Source organism: Pseudorca crassidens, chromosome 19 (genome assembly GCF_039906515.1).
Source record: "Pseudorca crassidens isolate mPseCra1 chromosome 19, mPseCra1.hap1, whole genome shotgun sequence".
In the NCBI taxonomy this organism is placed as follows: Eukaryota; Metazoa; Chordata; class Mammalia; order Artiodactyla; family Delphinidae; genus Pseudorca; species Pseudorca crassidens.
Window position 1 is genome coordinate 64789615 of NC_090314.1, and position 13482 is coordinate 64803096.

The following is a 13482-nucleotide window of genomic DNA, read 5'->3' on the forward strand; positions in this document are numbered from 1 at the left end:
TGAGGGTCAGGCTTCGGGGAAGGGTTAGGGTTAGGGTTCGGGCTAGGGTTAGGGTTAGGGGACGGGGACGGTTTAGGGTCCAGGTGAGGGTACGACAACGCTTTAGGGGGAGCGGACGTGTGAGGGCGCGGGTTAGTGTCAGCGTACGGGTTAGGATTAGGGGACGGGTGATGATCAGGCTTCGGGGAAGGGTTAGGGTTAGTGTTCGGGCTAGGGTTAGGGTTAGGGGACGGGGACGGTTTAGGGTCCAGGTGAGGGTACGACAACGCTTTAGGGGCAGCGGACGTGTGAGGGCGCGGGTTAGTGTCAGCGTACGGGTTAGGATTAGGGGACGGGTGAGGGTCAGGCTTCGGGGAAGGGTTAGGGTTAGGGTTCGGGCTAGGGTTAGGGTTAGGGGACGGGGACGGTTTAGGGTCCAGGTGAGGGTACGACAACGCTTTAGGGGGAGCGGACGTGTGAGGGCGCGGGTTAGTGTCAGCGTACGGGTTAGGATTAGGGGACGGGTGAGGGTCAGGCTTCGGGGAAGGGTTAGGGTTAGGGTTCGGGCTAGGGTTAGGGTTAGGGGACGGGGACGGTTTAGGGTCCAGGTGAGGGTACGACAACGCTTTAGGGGCAGCGGACGTGTGAGGGCGCGGGTTAGTGTCAGCGTACGGGTTAGGATTAGGGGACGGGTGAGGGTCAGGCTTCGGGGAAGGGTTAGGTTTAGGGTTCGGGCTAGGGTTAGGGTTAGGGGACGGGGACGGTTTAGGGTCCAGGTGAGGGTACGACAACGCTTTAGGGGCAGCGGACGTGTGAGGACGCAGGTTAGTGTCAGCGTACGGGTTAGGATTAGGGAACGGGTGAGGGTCAGGCTTGGGGGAAGGGTTAGGGTTAGGGTTCGGGCTAGGGTTAGGGTTAGGGGACGGGGACGGTTTAGGATCCAGATGAGGGTACGACAACGCTTTAGGGGCAGCGGACGTCTGAGGGCGCGGGTTAGTTTCAGCGTACGGGTTAGGATTAGGGGACGGGTGAGGGTCAGGCTTCGGGGAAGGGTTAGGGTTAGGGTTCGGGCTAGGGTTAGGGTTAGGGGACGGGGACGGTTTAGGGTCCAGGTGAGGGTACGACAACGCTTTAGGGGCAGTGGACGTGTGAGGGCGCGGGTTAGTGTCAGCGTACGGGTTAGGATTAGGGGACGGGTGAGGGTCAGGCTTCGGGGAAGGGTTAGGGTTAGGGTTCGGGCTAGGGTTAGGGTTAGGGGACGGGGACGGTTTAGGGTCCAGGTGAGGGTACGACAACGCTTTAGGGGCAGCGGACGTGTGAGGGCGCGGGTTAGTGTCAGCGTACGGGTTAGGATTAGGGGAAGGGTGAGGGTCAGGCTTCGGGGAAGGGTTAGGGTTAGGGTTCGGGCTAGGGTTAGGGTTAGGGGACGGGGACGGTTTAGGGTCCAGGTGAGGGTACGACAACGCTTTAGGGGGAGCGGACGTGTGAGGGCGCGGGTTAGTGTCAGCGTACGGGTTAGGATTAGGGGACGGGTGAGGGTCAGGCTTCGGGGAAGGGTTAGGGTTAGGGTTCGGGCTAGGGTTAGGGGACGGGGACGGGGACGGTTTAGGGTCCAGGTGAGGGTACGACAACGCTTTAGGGGCAGCGGACGTGTGAGGGCGCGGGTTAGTGTCAGCGTACGGGTTAGGATTAGGGGACGGGTGAGGGTCAGGCTTCGGGGAAGGGTTAGGGTTAGGGTTCGGGCTAGGGTTAGGGTTAGGGGACGGGGACGGTTTAGGGTCCAGGTGAGGGTACGACAACGCTTTAGGGGCAGCGGACGTGTGAGGGCGCGGGTTAGTGTCAGCGTACGGGTTAGGATTAGGGGACGGGTGAGGTTCAGGCTTGGGGGAAGGCTTAGGGTTAGGGTTCGGGCTAGGGTTAGGGTTATGGGACGGGGACGGTTTAGGGTCCAGGTGAGGGTACGACAACGCTTTAGGGGCAGGGGACGTGTGAGGGCGCGGGTTAGTGTCAGTGTACGGGTTAGGATTAGGGGACGGGTGAGGGTCAGGCTTCGGGGAAGGGTTAGGGTTAGGGTTCGGGCTAGGGTTAGGGTTAGGGGACGGGGACGGTTTAGGGTCCAGATGAGGGTACGACAACGCTTTAGAGGAGCGGATGTGTGAGGGCGCGGGTTAGTGTCAGCGTACGGTTTAGGATTAGGGGACGGGTGAGGGTCAGGCTTCGGGGAAGGGTTAGGGTTAGGGTTCGGGCTAGGGTTAGGGTTAGGGGACGGGGACGGTTTAGGGTCCAGGTGAGGGTACGACAACGCTTTAGGGGGAGCGTACGTGTGAGGGCGCGGGTTAGTGTCAGCGTACGGGTTAGGATTAGGGGACGGGTGAGTGTCAGGCTTCGGGGAAGGTTTAGGGTTAGGGTTCGGGCTAGGGTTAGGGTTAGGGGACGGGGACGGTTTAGGGTCCAGGTGAGGGTACGACAACGCTTTAGGGGGAGCGGACGTGTGAGGGCGCGGGTTAGTGTCAGCGTACGGGTTAGGATTAGGGGACGGGTGAGGGTCAGGCTTCGGGGAAGGGTTAGGGTTAGGGTTCGGGCTAGGGTTAGGGTTAGGGGACGGGGACGGTTTAGGGTCCAGGTGAGGGTACGACAACGCTTTAGGGGGAGCGGACGTGTGAGGGCGCGGGTTAGTGTCAGCGTACGGGTTAGGATTAGGGGACGGGTGAGGGTCAGGCTTCGGGGAAGGGTTAGGGTTAGGGTTCGGGCTAGGGTTAGGGTTAGGGGACGGGGACGGTTTAGGGTCCAGGTGAGGGTACGACAACGCTTTAGGGGCAGCGGACGTCTGAGGGCGCGGGTTAGTTTCAGCGTACGGGTTAGGATTAGGGGACGGGTGAGGGTCAGGCTTCGGGGAAGGGTTAGGGTTAGGGTTCGGGCTAGGGTTAGGGTTAGGGGACGGGGACGGTTTAGGGTCCAGGTGAGGGTACGACAACGCTTTAGGGGGAGCGTACGTGTGAGGGCGCGGGTTAGTGTCAGCGTACGGGTTAGGATTAGGGGACGGGTGAGGGTCAGGCTTCGGGGAAGGGTTAGGGTTAGGGTTCGGGCTAGGGTTAGGGTTAGGGGACGGGGACGGTTTAGGGTCCAGGTGAGGGTACGACAACGCTTTAGGGGCAGCGGACGTGTGAGGGCGCGGGTTAGTGTCAGCGTACGGGTTAGGATTAGGGGACGGGTGAGGGTCAGGCTTCGGGGAAGGGTTAGGTTTAGGGTTCGGGCTAGGGTTAGGGTTAGGGGACGGGGACGGTTTAGGGTCCAGGTGAGGGTACGACAACGCTTTAGGGGCAGCGGACGTGTGAGGACGCAGGTTAGTGTCAGCGTACGGGTTAGGATTAGGGGACGGGTGAGGGTCAGGCTTGGGGGAAGGGTTAGGGTTAGGGTTTTGGCTAGGGTTAGGGTTAGGGGACGGGGACGGTTAAGGGTCCAGGTGAGGGTACGACAACGCTTTAGGGGGAGCGGACGTGTGAGGGCGCGGGTTAGTGTCAGCGTACGGGTTAGGATTAGGGGACGGGTGAGGGTCAGGCTTCGGGGAAGGGTTAGGGTTAGGGTTCGGGCTAGGGTTAGGGTTAGGGGACGGGGACGGTTTAGGGTCCAGGTGAGGGTACGACAACGCTTTAGGGGCAGCGGACGTGTGAGGGCGCGGGTTAGTGTCAGCGTACGGGTTAGGATTAGGGGACGGGTGAGGTTCAGGCTTGGGGGAAGGGTTAGGGTTAGGGTTCGGGCTAGGGTTAGGGTTAGGGGACGGGGACGGTTTAGGGTCCAGGTGAGGGTACGACAACGCTTTAGGGGGAGCGTACGTGTGAGGGCGCGGGTTAGTGTCAGCGTACGGGTTAGGATTAGGGGACGGGTGAGGGTCAGGCTTCGGGGAAGGGTTAGGGTTAGGGTTCGGGCTAGGGTTAGGGTTAGGGGACGGGGACGGTTTAGGGTCCAGGTGAGGGTACGACAACGCTTTAGGGGGAGCGGACGTGTGAGGGCGCGGGTTAGTGTCAGCGTACGGTTTAGGATTAGGGGACGGGTGAGGGTCAGGCTTCGGGGAAGGGTTAGGGTTAGGGTTCGGGCTAGGGTTAGGGTTAGGGGACGGGGACGGTTTAGGGTCCAGGTGAGGGTACGACAACGCTTTAGGGGGAGCGTACGTGTGAGGGCGCGGGTTAGTGTCAGCGTACGGGTTAGGATTAGGGGACGGGTGAGTGTCAGGCTTCGGGGAAGGTTTAGGGTTAGGGTTCGGGCTAGGGTTAGGGTTAGGGGACGGGGACGGTTTAGGGTCCAGGTGAGGGTACGACAACGCTTTAGGGGGAGCGGACGTGTGAGGGCGCGGGTTAGTGTCAGCGTACGGGTTAGGATTAGGGGACGGGTGAGGGTCAGGCTTCGGGGAAGGGTTAGGGTTAGGGTTCGGGCTAGGGTTAGGGTTAGGGGACGGGGACGGTTTAGGGTCCAGGTGAGGGTACGACAACGCTTTAGGGGGAGCGGACGTGTGAGGGCGCGGGTTAGTGTCAGCGTACGGGTTAGGATTAGGGGACGGGTGAGGGTCAGGCTTCGGGGAAGGGTTAGGGTTAGGGTTCGGGCTAGGGTTAGGGTTAGGGGACGGGGACGGTTTAGGGTCCAGGTGAGGGTACGACAACGCTTTAGGGGCAGCGGACGTGTGAGGACGCGGGTTAGTGTCAGCGTACGGGTTCGGATTAGGGGACGGGTGAGGGTCAGGCTTGGGGGAAGGGTTAGGGTTAGGGTTTTGGCTAGGGTTAGGGTTAGGGGACGGGGACGGTTAAGGGTCCAGGTGAGGGTACGACAACGCTTTAGGGGGAGCGGACGTGTGAGGGCGCGGGTTAGTGTCAGCGTACGGGTTAGGATTAGGGGACGGGTGAGGGTCAGGCTTCGGGGAAGGGTTAGGGTTAGGGTTCGGGCTAGGGTTAGGGTTAGGGGACGGGGACGGTTTAGGGTCCAGGTGAGGGTACGACAACGCTTTAGGGGCAGCGGACGTGTGAGGGCGCGGGTTAGTGTCAGCGTACGGGTTAGGATTAGGGGACGGGTGAGGGTCAGGCTTCGGGGAAGGGTTAGGGTTAGGGTTCGGGCTAGGGTTAGGGTTAGGGGACGGGGACGGTTTAGGGTCCAGGTGAGGGTACGACAACGCTTTAGGGGGAGCGTACGTGTGAGGGCGCGGGTTAGTGTCAGCGTACGGGTTAGGATTAGGGGACGGGTGAGGGTCAGGCTTCGGGGAAGGGTTAGGGTTAGGGTTCGGGCTAGGGTTAGGGTTAGGGGACGGGGACGGTTTAGGGTCCAGGTGAGGGTACGACAACGCTTTAGGGGGAGCGGACGTGTGAGGGCGCGGGTTAGTGTCAGCGTACGGGTTAGGATTAGGGGACGGGTGATGATCAGGCTTCGGGGAAGGGTTAGGGTTAGGGTTCGGGCTAGGGTTAGGGTTAGGGGACGGGGACGGTTTAGGGTCCAGGTGAGGGTACGACAACGCTTTAGGGGCAGCGCACGTGTGAGGGCGCGGGTTAGTGTCAGCGTACGGGTTAGGATTAGGGGACGGGTGAGGGTCAGGCTTCGGGGAAGGGTTAGGGTTAGGGTTCGGGCTAGGGTTAGGGTTAGGGGACGGGGACGGTTTAGGGTCCAGGTGAGGGTACGACAACGCTTTAGGGGGAGCGGACGTGTGAGGGCGCGGGTTAGTGTCAGCGTACAGGTTAGGATTAGGGGACGGGTGAGGGTCAGGCTTCGGGGAAGGGTTAGGGTTAGGGTTCGGGCTAGGGTTAGGGTTAGGGGACGGGGACGGTTTAGGGTCCAGGTGAGGGTACGACAACGCTTTAGGGGCAGGGGACGTGTGAGGGCGCGGGTTAGTGTCAGCGTACGGGTTAGGATTAGGGAACGGGTGAGGGTCAGGCTTCGGGGAAGGGTTAGGGTTAGGGTTCGGGCTAGGGTTAGGGTTAGGGGACGGGGACGGTTTAGGGTCCAGGTGAGGGTACGACAACGCTTTAGGGGCAGCGGACGTGTGAGGGCGCGGGTTACTGTCAGCGTACGGGTTAGGATTAGGGGACGGGTGAGGGTCAGGCTTCGGGGAAGGGTTAGGGTTAGGGTTCGGGCTAGGGTTAGGGTTAGGGGACGGGGACGGTTTAGGGTCCAGGTGAGGGTACGACAACGCTTTAGGGGCAGCGGACGTGTGAGGGCGCGGGTTAGTGTCAGCGTACGGGTTAGGATTAGGGGACGGGTGAGGGTCAGGCTTCGGGGAAGGGTTAGGGTTAGGGTTCGGGCTAGGGTTAGGGTTAGGGGACGGGGACGGTTTAGGGTCCAGGTGAGGGTACGACAACGCTTTAGGGGCAGCGGACGTGTGAGGGCGCGGATTAGTGTCAGCGTACGGGTTAGGATTAGGGGACGGGTGAGGGTCAGGCTTCGGGGAAGGGTTAGGGTTAGGGTTCGGGCTAGGGTTAGGGTTAGGGGACGGGGACGGTTTAGGGTCCAGGTGAGGGTACGACAACGCTTTAGGGGCAGCGGACGTGTGAGGGCGTGGTTTAGTGTCAGCGTACGGGTTAGGATTAGGGGACAGGTGAGGGTCAGGCTTCGGGGAAGGGTTAGGGTTAGGGTTCGGGCTAGGGTTAGGGTTAGGGGACGGGGACGGTTTAGGGTTCAGAAGAGGGTACGACAACGCTTTAGGTGCAGCGGACGTCTGAGGGCGCGGGTTAGTTTCAGCGTACGGGTTAGGATTAGGGGACGGGTGAGGGTCAGGCTTCGGGGAAGGGTTAGGGTTAGGGTTCGGGCTAGGGTTAGGGTTAGGGGACGGGGACGGTTTAGGGTCCAGGTGAGGGTACGACAACGCTTTAGGGGCAGCGGACGTGTGAGGGCGCGGGTTAGTGTCAGCGTACGGGTTAGGATTAGGGGACGGGTGAGGGTCAGGCTTCGGGGTAGGGTTAGGGTTAGGGTTTGGGCTAGGGTTAGGTTTAGGGGACGGGGACGGCTTAGGGTCCAGGTGAGGGTACGACAATGCTTTAGGGGCAGCGGACGTGTGAGGGCGCGGGTTAGTATCAGCGTACGGGTTAGGATTTGGGGAAGGGTGAGGGTCAGGCTTCGGGGAAGGGTTAGGGTTAGGGTTCGGGCTAGGGTTAGGGTTAGGGGACGGGGACGGTTTAGGGTCCAGGTGAGGGTACGACAACGCTTTAGGGGCAGCGGACGTGTGAGGGCGCGGGTTAGTGTCAGCGTACGGGTTAGGATTAGTGGACGGGTGAGGGTCAGGCTTCGGGGAAGGGTTAGGGTTAGGGTTCGGGCTAGGGTTAGGGTTAGGGGACGGGGACGGTTTAGGGTCCAGATGAGGGTACGACAACGCTTTAGGGGCAGCGGACGTGTGAGGGCGCGGGTTAGTGTCAGCGTACGGGTTAGGATTAGGGGACGGGTGAGGTTCAGGCTTGGGGGAAGGGTTAGGGTTAGGGTTCGGGCTAGGGTTAGGGTTAGGGGCCGGGGACGGTTTAGGGTCCAGGTGAGGGTACGACAACGCTTTAGGGGCAGCGGACGTGTGAGGGCGCGGGTTAGTGTCAGCGTACCGGTTAGGATTAAGGGACGGGTGAGGGTCAGGCTTCGGGGAAGGGTTAGGTTTAGGGTTCGGGCTAGGGTTAGGGTTAGGGGACGGGGACGGTTTAGGGTCCAGGTGAGGGTACGACAACGCTTTAGGGGCAGCGTACGTGTGAGGGCGCGGGTTAGTGTCAGCGTACGGGTTAGGATTAGGGGACGGGTGAGGGTCAGGCTTCGGGGAAGGGTTAGGGTTAGGGTTCGGGCTAGGGTTAGGGTTAGGGGACGGGGACGGTTTAGGGTCCAGGTGAGGGTACGACAACGCTTTAGGGGCAGCGGACGTGTGAGGGCGCGGGTTAGTGTCAGCGTACGGGTTAGGATTAGGGGACGGGTGAGGGTCAGGCTTCGGGGAAGGGTTAGGGTTAGGGTTCGGGCTAGGGTTAGGGTTAGGGGACGGGGAGGGTTTAGGGTCCAGGTGAGGGTACGACAACGCTTTAGGGGGAGCGGACGTGTGAGGGCGCGGGTTAGTGTCAGCGTACGGGTTAGGATTAGGGGACGGGTGAGGGTCAGGCTTCGGGGAAGGGTTAGGGTTAGGGTTCGGGCTACGGTTAGGGTTAGGGGCCGGGGAGTGTTTAGGGTCCAGGTGAGGGTACGACAACGCTTTAGGGGGAGCGGACGTGTGAGGGCGCGGGCTAGTGTCAGCGTACGGGTTAGGATTAGGGGACGGGTGAGGGTCAGGCTTCGGGGAAGGGTTAGGGTTAGGGTTCGGGCTAGGGTTAGGGTTAGGGGACGGGGACGGTTTAGGGTCCAGGTGAGGGTACGACAACGCTTTAGGGGGAGCGTACGTGTGAGGGCGCGGGTTAGTGTCAGCGTACCGGTTAGGATTAAGGGACGGGTGAGGGTCAGGCTTCGGGGAAGGGTTAGGTTTAGTGTTCGGTCTAGGGTTAGGGTTAGGGGACGGGGACGGTTTAGGGTCCAGGTGAGGGTACGACAACGCTTTAGGGGCAGCGGACGTGTGAGGACGCGGGTTAGTGTCAGCGTACGGGTTAGGATTAGGGGACGGGTGAGGGTCAGGCTTCGGGGAAGGGTTAGGGTTAGGGTTCGGGCTAGGGTTAGGGTTAGGGGACGGGGACGGTTTAGGGTCCAGGTGAGGGTACGACAACGCTTTAGGGGCAGCGGACGTGTGAGGGCGCGGGTTAGTGTCAGCGTACGGGTTAGGATTAGGGGACGGGTGAGGGTCAGGCTTCGGGGAAGGGTTAGGGTTAGGGTTCGGGCTAGGGTTAGGGTTAGGGGACGGGGAGGGTTTAGGGTCCAGGTGAGGGTACGACAACGCTTTAGGGGGAGCGTACGTGTGAGGGCGCGGGTTAGTGTCAGCGTACGGTTTAGGATTAGGGGACGGGTGAGGGTCAGGCTTCGGGGAAGGTTTAGGGTTAGGGTTCGGGCTAGGGTTAGGGTTAGGGGCCGGGGAGGGTTTAGGGTCCAGGTGAGGGTACGACAACGCTTTAGGAAGAGCGGACGTGTGAGGGTGAGGGCTAGTGTCAGCGTACGGGTTAGGATTAGGGGACGGGTGAGGGTCAGGCTTCGGGGAAGGGTTAGGGTTAGGGTTCGGGCTAGGGTTAGGATTAGGGGACGGGGACGGTTTAGGGTCCAGGTGAGGGTACGACAACGCTTTAGGGGGAGCGTACGTGTGAGGGCGCGGGTTAGTGTCAGCGTACGGGTTAGGATTAGGGGACGGGTGAGGGTCAGGCTTCGGGGAAGGGTTAGGGTTAGGGTTCGGGCTAGGGTTAGGGTTAGGGGACGGGGACGGTTTAGGGTCCAGGTGAGGGTACGACAACGCTTTAGGGGCAGCGGACGTGTGAGGGCGCGGGTTAGTGTCAGCGTACGGGTTAGGATTAGGGGACGGGTGAGGGTCAGGCTTCGGGGAAGGGTTAGGGTTAGGGTTCGGTCTAGGGTTAGGGTTAGGGGACGGGGACGGTTTAGGGTCCAGGTGAGGGTACGACAACGCTTTAGGGGCAGCGGGCGTGTGAGGGCGCGGGTTAGTGTCAGCGTACGGGTTAGGATTAGGGGACGGGTGAGGGTCAGGCTTCGGGGAAGGGTTAGGGTTAGGGTTCGGGCTAGGGTTAGGGTTAGGGGACGGGGACGGTTTAGGGTCCAGGTGAGGGTACGACAACGCTTGAGGGGCAGCGGACGTGTGAGGGCGCGGGTTAGTGTCAGCGTACGGGTTAGGATTAGGGGACGGGTGAGGTTCAGGCTTGGGGGAAGGGTTAGGGTTAGGGTTCGGGCTAGGGTTAGGGTTAGGGGACGGGGACGGTTTAGGGTCCAGGTGAGGGTACGACAACGCTTTAGGGGCAGCGGACGTGTGAGGGCGCGGGTTAGTGTCAGCGTACGGGTTAGGATTAGGGGACGGGTGAGGGTCAGGCTTCGGGGAAGGGTTAGGGTTAGGGTTCGGGCTAGGGTTAGGGTTAGGGGACGGGGAGGGTTTAGGGTCCAGGTGAGGGTACGACAACGCTTTAGGGGGAGCGTACGTGTGAGGGCGCGGTTTAGTGTCAGCGTACGGTTTAGGATTAGGGGACGGGTGAGGGTCAGGCTTCGGGGAAGGGTTAGGGTTAGGGTTCGGGCTAGGGTTAGGGTTAGGGGCCGGGGAGGGTTTAGGGTCCAGGTGAGGGTACGACAACGCTTTAGGGGGAGCGGACGTGTGAGGGCGCGGGCTAGTGTCAGCGTACGGGTTAGGATTAGGGGACGGGTGAGGGTCAGGCTTCGGGGAAGGGTTAGGGTTAGGGTTCGGGCTAGGGTTAGGGTTAGGGGACGGGGACGGTTTAGGGTCCAGGTGAGGGTACGACAACGCTTTAGGGGGAGCGTACGTGTGAGGGCGCGGGTTAGTGTCAGCGTACCGGTTAGGATTAAGGGACGGGTGAGGGTCAGGCTTCGGGGAAGGGTTAGGTTTAGGGTTCGGGCTAGGGTTAGGGTTAGGGGACGGGGACGGTTTAGGGTCCAGGTGAGGGTACGACAACGCTTTAGGGGCAGCGGACGTGTGAGGACGCGGGTTAGTGTCAGCGTACGGGTTAGGATTAGGGGACGGGTGAGGGTCAGGCTTCGGGGAAGGGTTAGGGTTAGGGTTCGGGCTAGGGTTAGGGTTAGGGGACGGGGACGGTTTAGGGTCCAGGTGAGGGTACGACAACGCTTTAGGGGCAGCGGACGTGTGAGGGCGCGGGTTAGTGTCAGCGTACGGGTTAGGATTAGGGGACGGGTGAGGGTCAGGATCCGGGGAAGGGTTAGGGTTAGGGTTCGGGCTAGGGTTAGGGTTAGGGGACGGGGAGGGTTTAGGGTCCAGGTGAGGGTACGACAACGCTTTAGGGGCAGCGGACGTGTGAGGGCGCGGGTTAGTGTCAGCGTACGGTTTAGGATTAGGGGACGGGTGAGGGTCAGGCTTCGGGGAAGGGTTAGGGTTAGGGTTCGGGCTAGGGTTAGGGTTAGGGGCCGGGGAGGGTTTAGGGTCCAGGTGAGGGTACGACAACGCTTTAGGGAGAGCGGACGTGTGAGGGCGAGGGCTAGTGTCAGCGTACGGGTTAGGATTAGGGGACGGGTGAGGGTCAGGCTTCGGGGAAGGTTTAGGGTTAGGGTTCGGGCTAGGGTTAGGGTTAGGGGACGGGGACGGTTTAGGGTCCAGGTGAGGGTACGACAACTCTTTAGGGGGAGCGTACGTGTGAGGGCGCGGGTTAGTGTCAGCGTACGGGTTAGGATTAGGGGACGGGTGAGGGTCAGGCTTCGGGGAAGGGTTAGGGTTAGGGTTCGGGCTAGGGTTAGGGTTAGGGGACGGGGACGGTTTAGGGTCCAGGTGAGGGTACGACAACGCTTTAGGGGCAGCGGACGTGTGAGGGCGCGGGTTAGTGTCAGCGTACGGGTTAGGATTAGGGGACGGGTGAGGGTCAGGCTTCGGGGAAGGGTTAGGGTTAGGGTTCGGGCTAGGGTTAGGGTTAGGGGACGGGGACGGTTTAGGGTCCAGGTGAGGGTACGACAACGCTTTAGGGGCAGCGGGCGTGTGAGGGCGCGGGTTAGTGTCAGCGTACGGGTTAGGATTAGGGGACGGGTGAGGGTCAGGCTTCGGGGAAGGGTTAGGGTTAGGGTTCGGGCTAGGGTTAGGGTTAGGGGACGGGGACGGTTTAGGGTCCAGGTGAGGGTACGACAACGCTTTAGGGGCAGCGGACGTGTGAGGGCGCGGGTTAGTGTCAGCGTACGGGTTAGGATTAGGGGACGGGTGAGGTTCAGGCTTGGGGGAAGGGTTAGGGTTAGGGTTCGGGCTAGGGTTAGGGTTAGGGGACGGGGACGGTTTAGGGTCCAGGTGAGGGTACGACAACGCTTTAGGGGCAGCGGACGTGTGAGGGCGCGGGTTAGTGTCAGCGTTCGGGTTAGGATTAGGGGACGGGTGAGGGTCAGGCTTCGGGGAAGGGTTAGGGTTAGGGTTCGGGCTAGGGTTAGGGTTAGGGGACGGGGACGGTTTAGGGTCCAGATGAGGGTACGACAACGCTTTAGGGGAGCGGATGTGTGAGGGCGCGGGTTAGTGTCAGCGTACGGTTTAGGATTAGGGGACGGGTGAGGGTCAGGCTTCGGGGAAGGGTTAGGGTTAGGGTTCGGGCTAGGGTTAGGGTTAGGGGACGGGGACGGTTTAGGGTCCAGGTGAGGGTACGACAACGCTTTAGGGGGAGCGTACGTGTGAGGGCGCGGGTTAGTGTCAGCGTACGGGTTAGGATTAGGGGACGGGTGAGTGTCAGGCTTCGGGGAAGGTTTAGGGTTAGGGTTCGGGCTAGGGTTAGGGTTAGGGGACGGGGACGGTTTAGGGTCCAGGTGAGGGTACGACAACGCTTTAGGGGGAGCGGACGTGTGAGGGCGCGGGTTAGTGTCAGCGTACGGGTTAGGATTAGGGGACGGGTGAGTGTCAGGCTTCGGGGAAGGGTTAGGGTTAGGGTTCGGGCTAGGGTTAGGGTTAGGGGACGGGGACGGTTTAGGGTCCAGGTGAGGGTACGACAACGCTTTAGGGGGAGCGGACGTGTGAGGGCGCGGGTTAGTGTCAGCGTACGGGTTAGGATTAGGGGACGGGTGAAGGTCAGGCTTCGGGGAAGGGTTAGGGTTAGGGTTCGGGCTAGGGTTAGGGTTAGGGGACGGGGACGGTTTAGGGTCCAGGTGAGGGTACGACAACGCTTTAGGGGCAGCGGACGTGTGAGGGCGCGGGTTAGTGTCAGCGTACGGGTTAGGATTAGGGGACGGGTGAGGGTCAGGCTTCGGGGAAGGGTTAGGGTTAGGGTTCGGGCTAGGGTTAGGGTTAGGGGACGGGGACGGTTTAGGGTCCAGGTGAGGGTACGACAACGCTTTAGGGGGAGCGTACGTGTGAGGGCGCGGGTTAGTGTCAGCGTACGGGTTAGGATTAGGGGACGGGTGAGGGTCAGGCTTCGGGGAAGGGTTAGGGTTAGGGTTCGGGCTAGGGTTAGGGTTAGGGGACGGGGACGGTTTAGGGTCCAGGTGAGGGTACGACAACGCTTTAGGGGCAGCGGACGTGTGAGGGCGCGGGTTAGTGTCAGCGTACGGGTTAGGATTAGGGGACGGGTGAGGGTCAGGCTTCGGGGAAGGGTTAGGTTTAGGGTTCGGGCTAGGGTTAGGGTTAGGGGACGGGGAGGGTTTAGGGTCCAGGTGAGGGTACGACAACGCTTTAGGGGCAGCGGACGTGTGAGGACGCAGGTTAGTGTCAGCGTACGGGTTAGGATTAGGGAACGGGTGAGGGTCAGGCTTGGGGGAAGGGTTAGGGTTAGGGTTTTGGCTAGGGTTAGGGTTAGGGGACGGGGACGGTTAAGGGTCCAGGTGAGGGTACGACAACGCTTTAGGGGGAGCGGACGTGTGAGGGCGCGGGTTAGTGTCAGCGTACGGGTTAGGATTAGGGGACGGGTGAGGGTCAGGCTTCGGGGAAGGGTTAGGGTTAGGGTTCGGGCT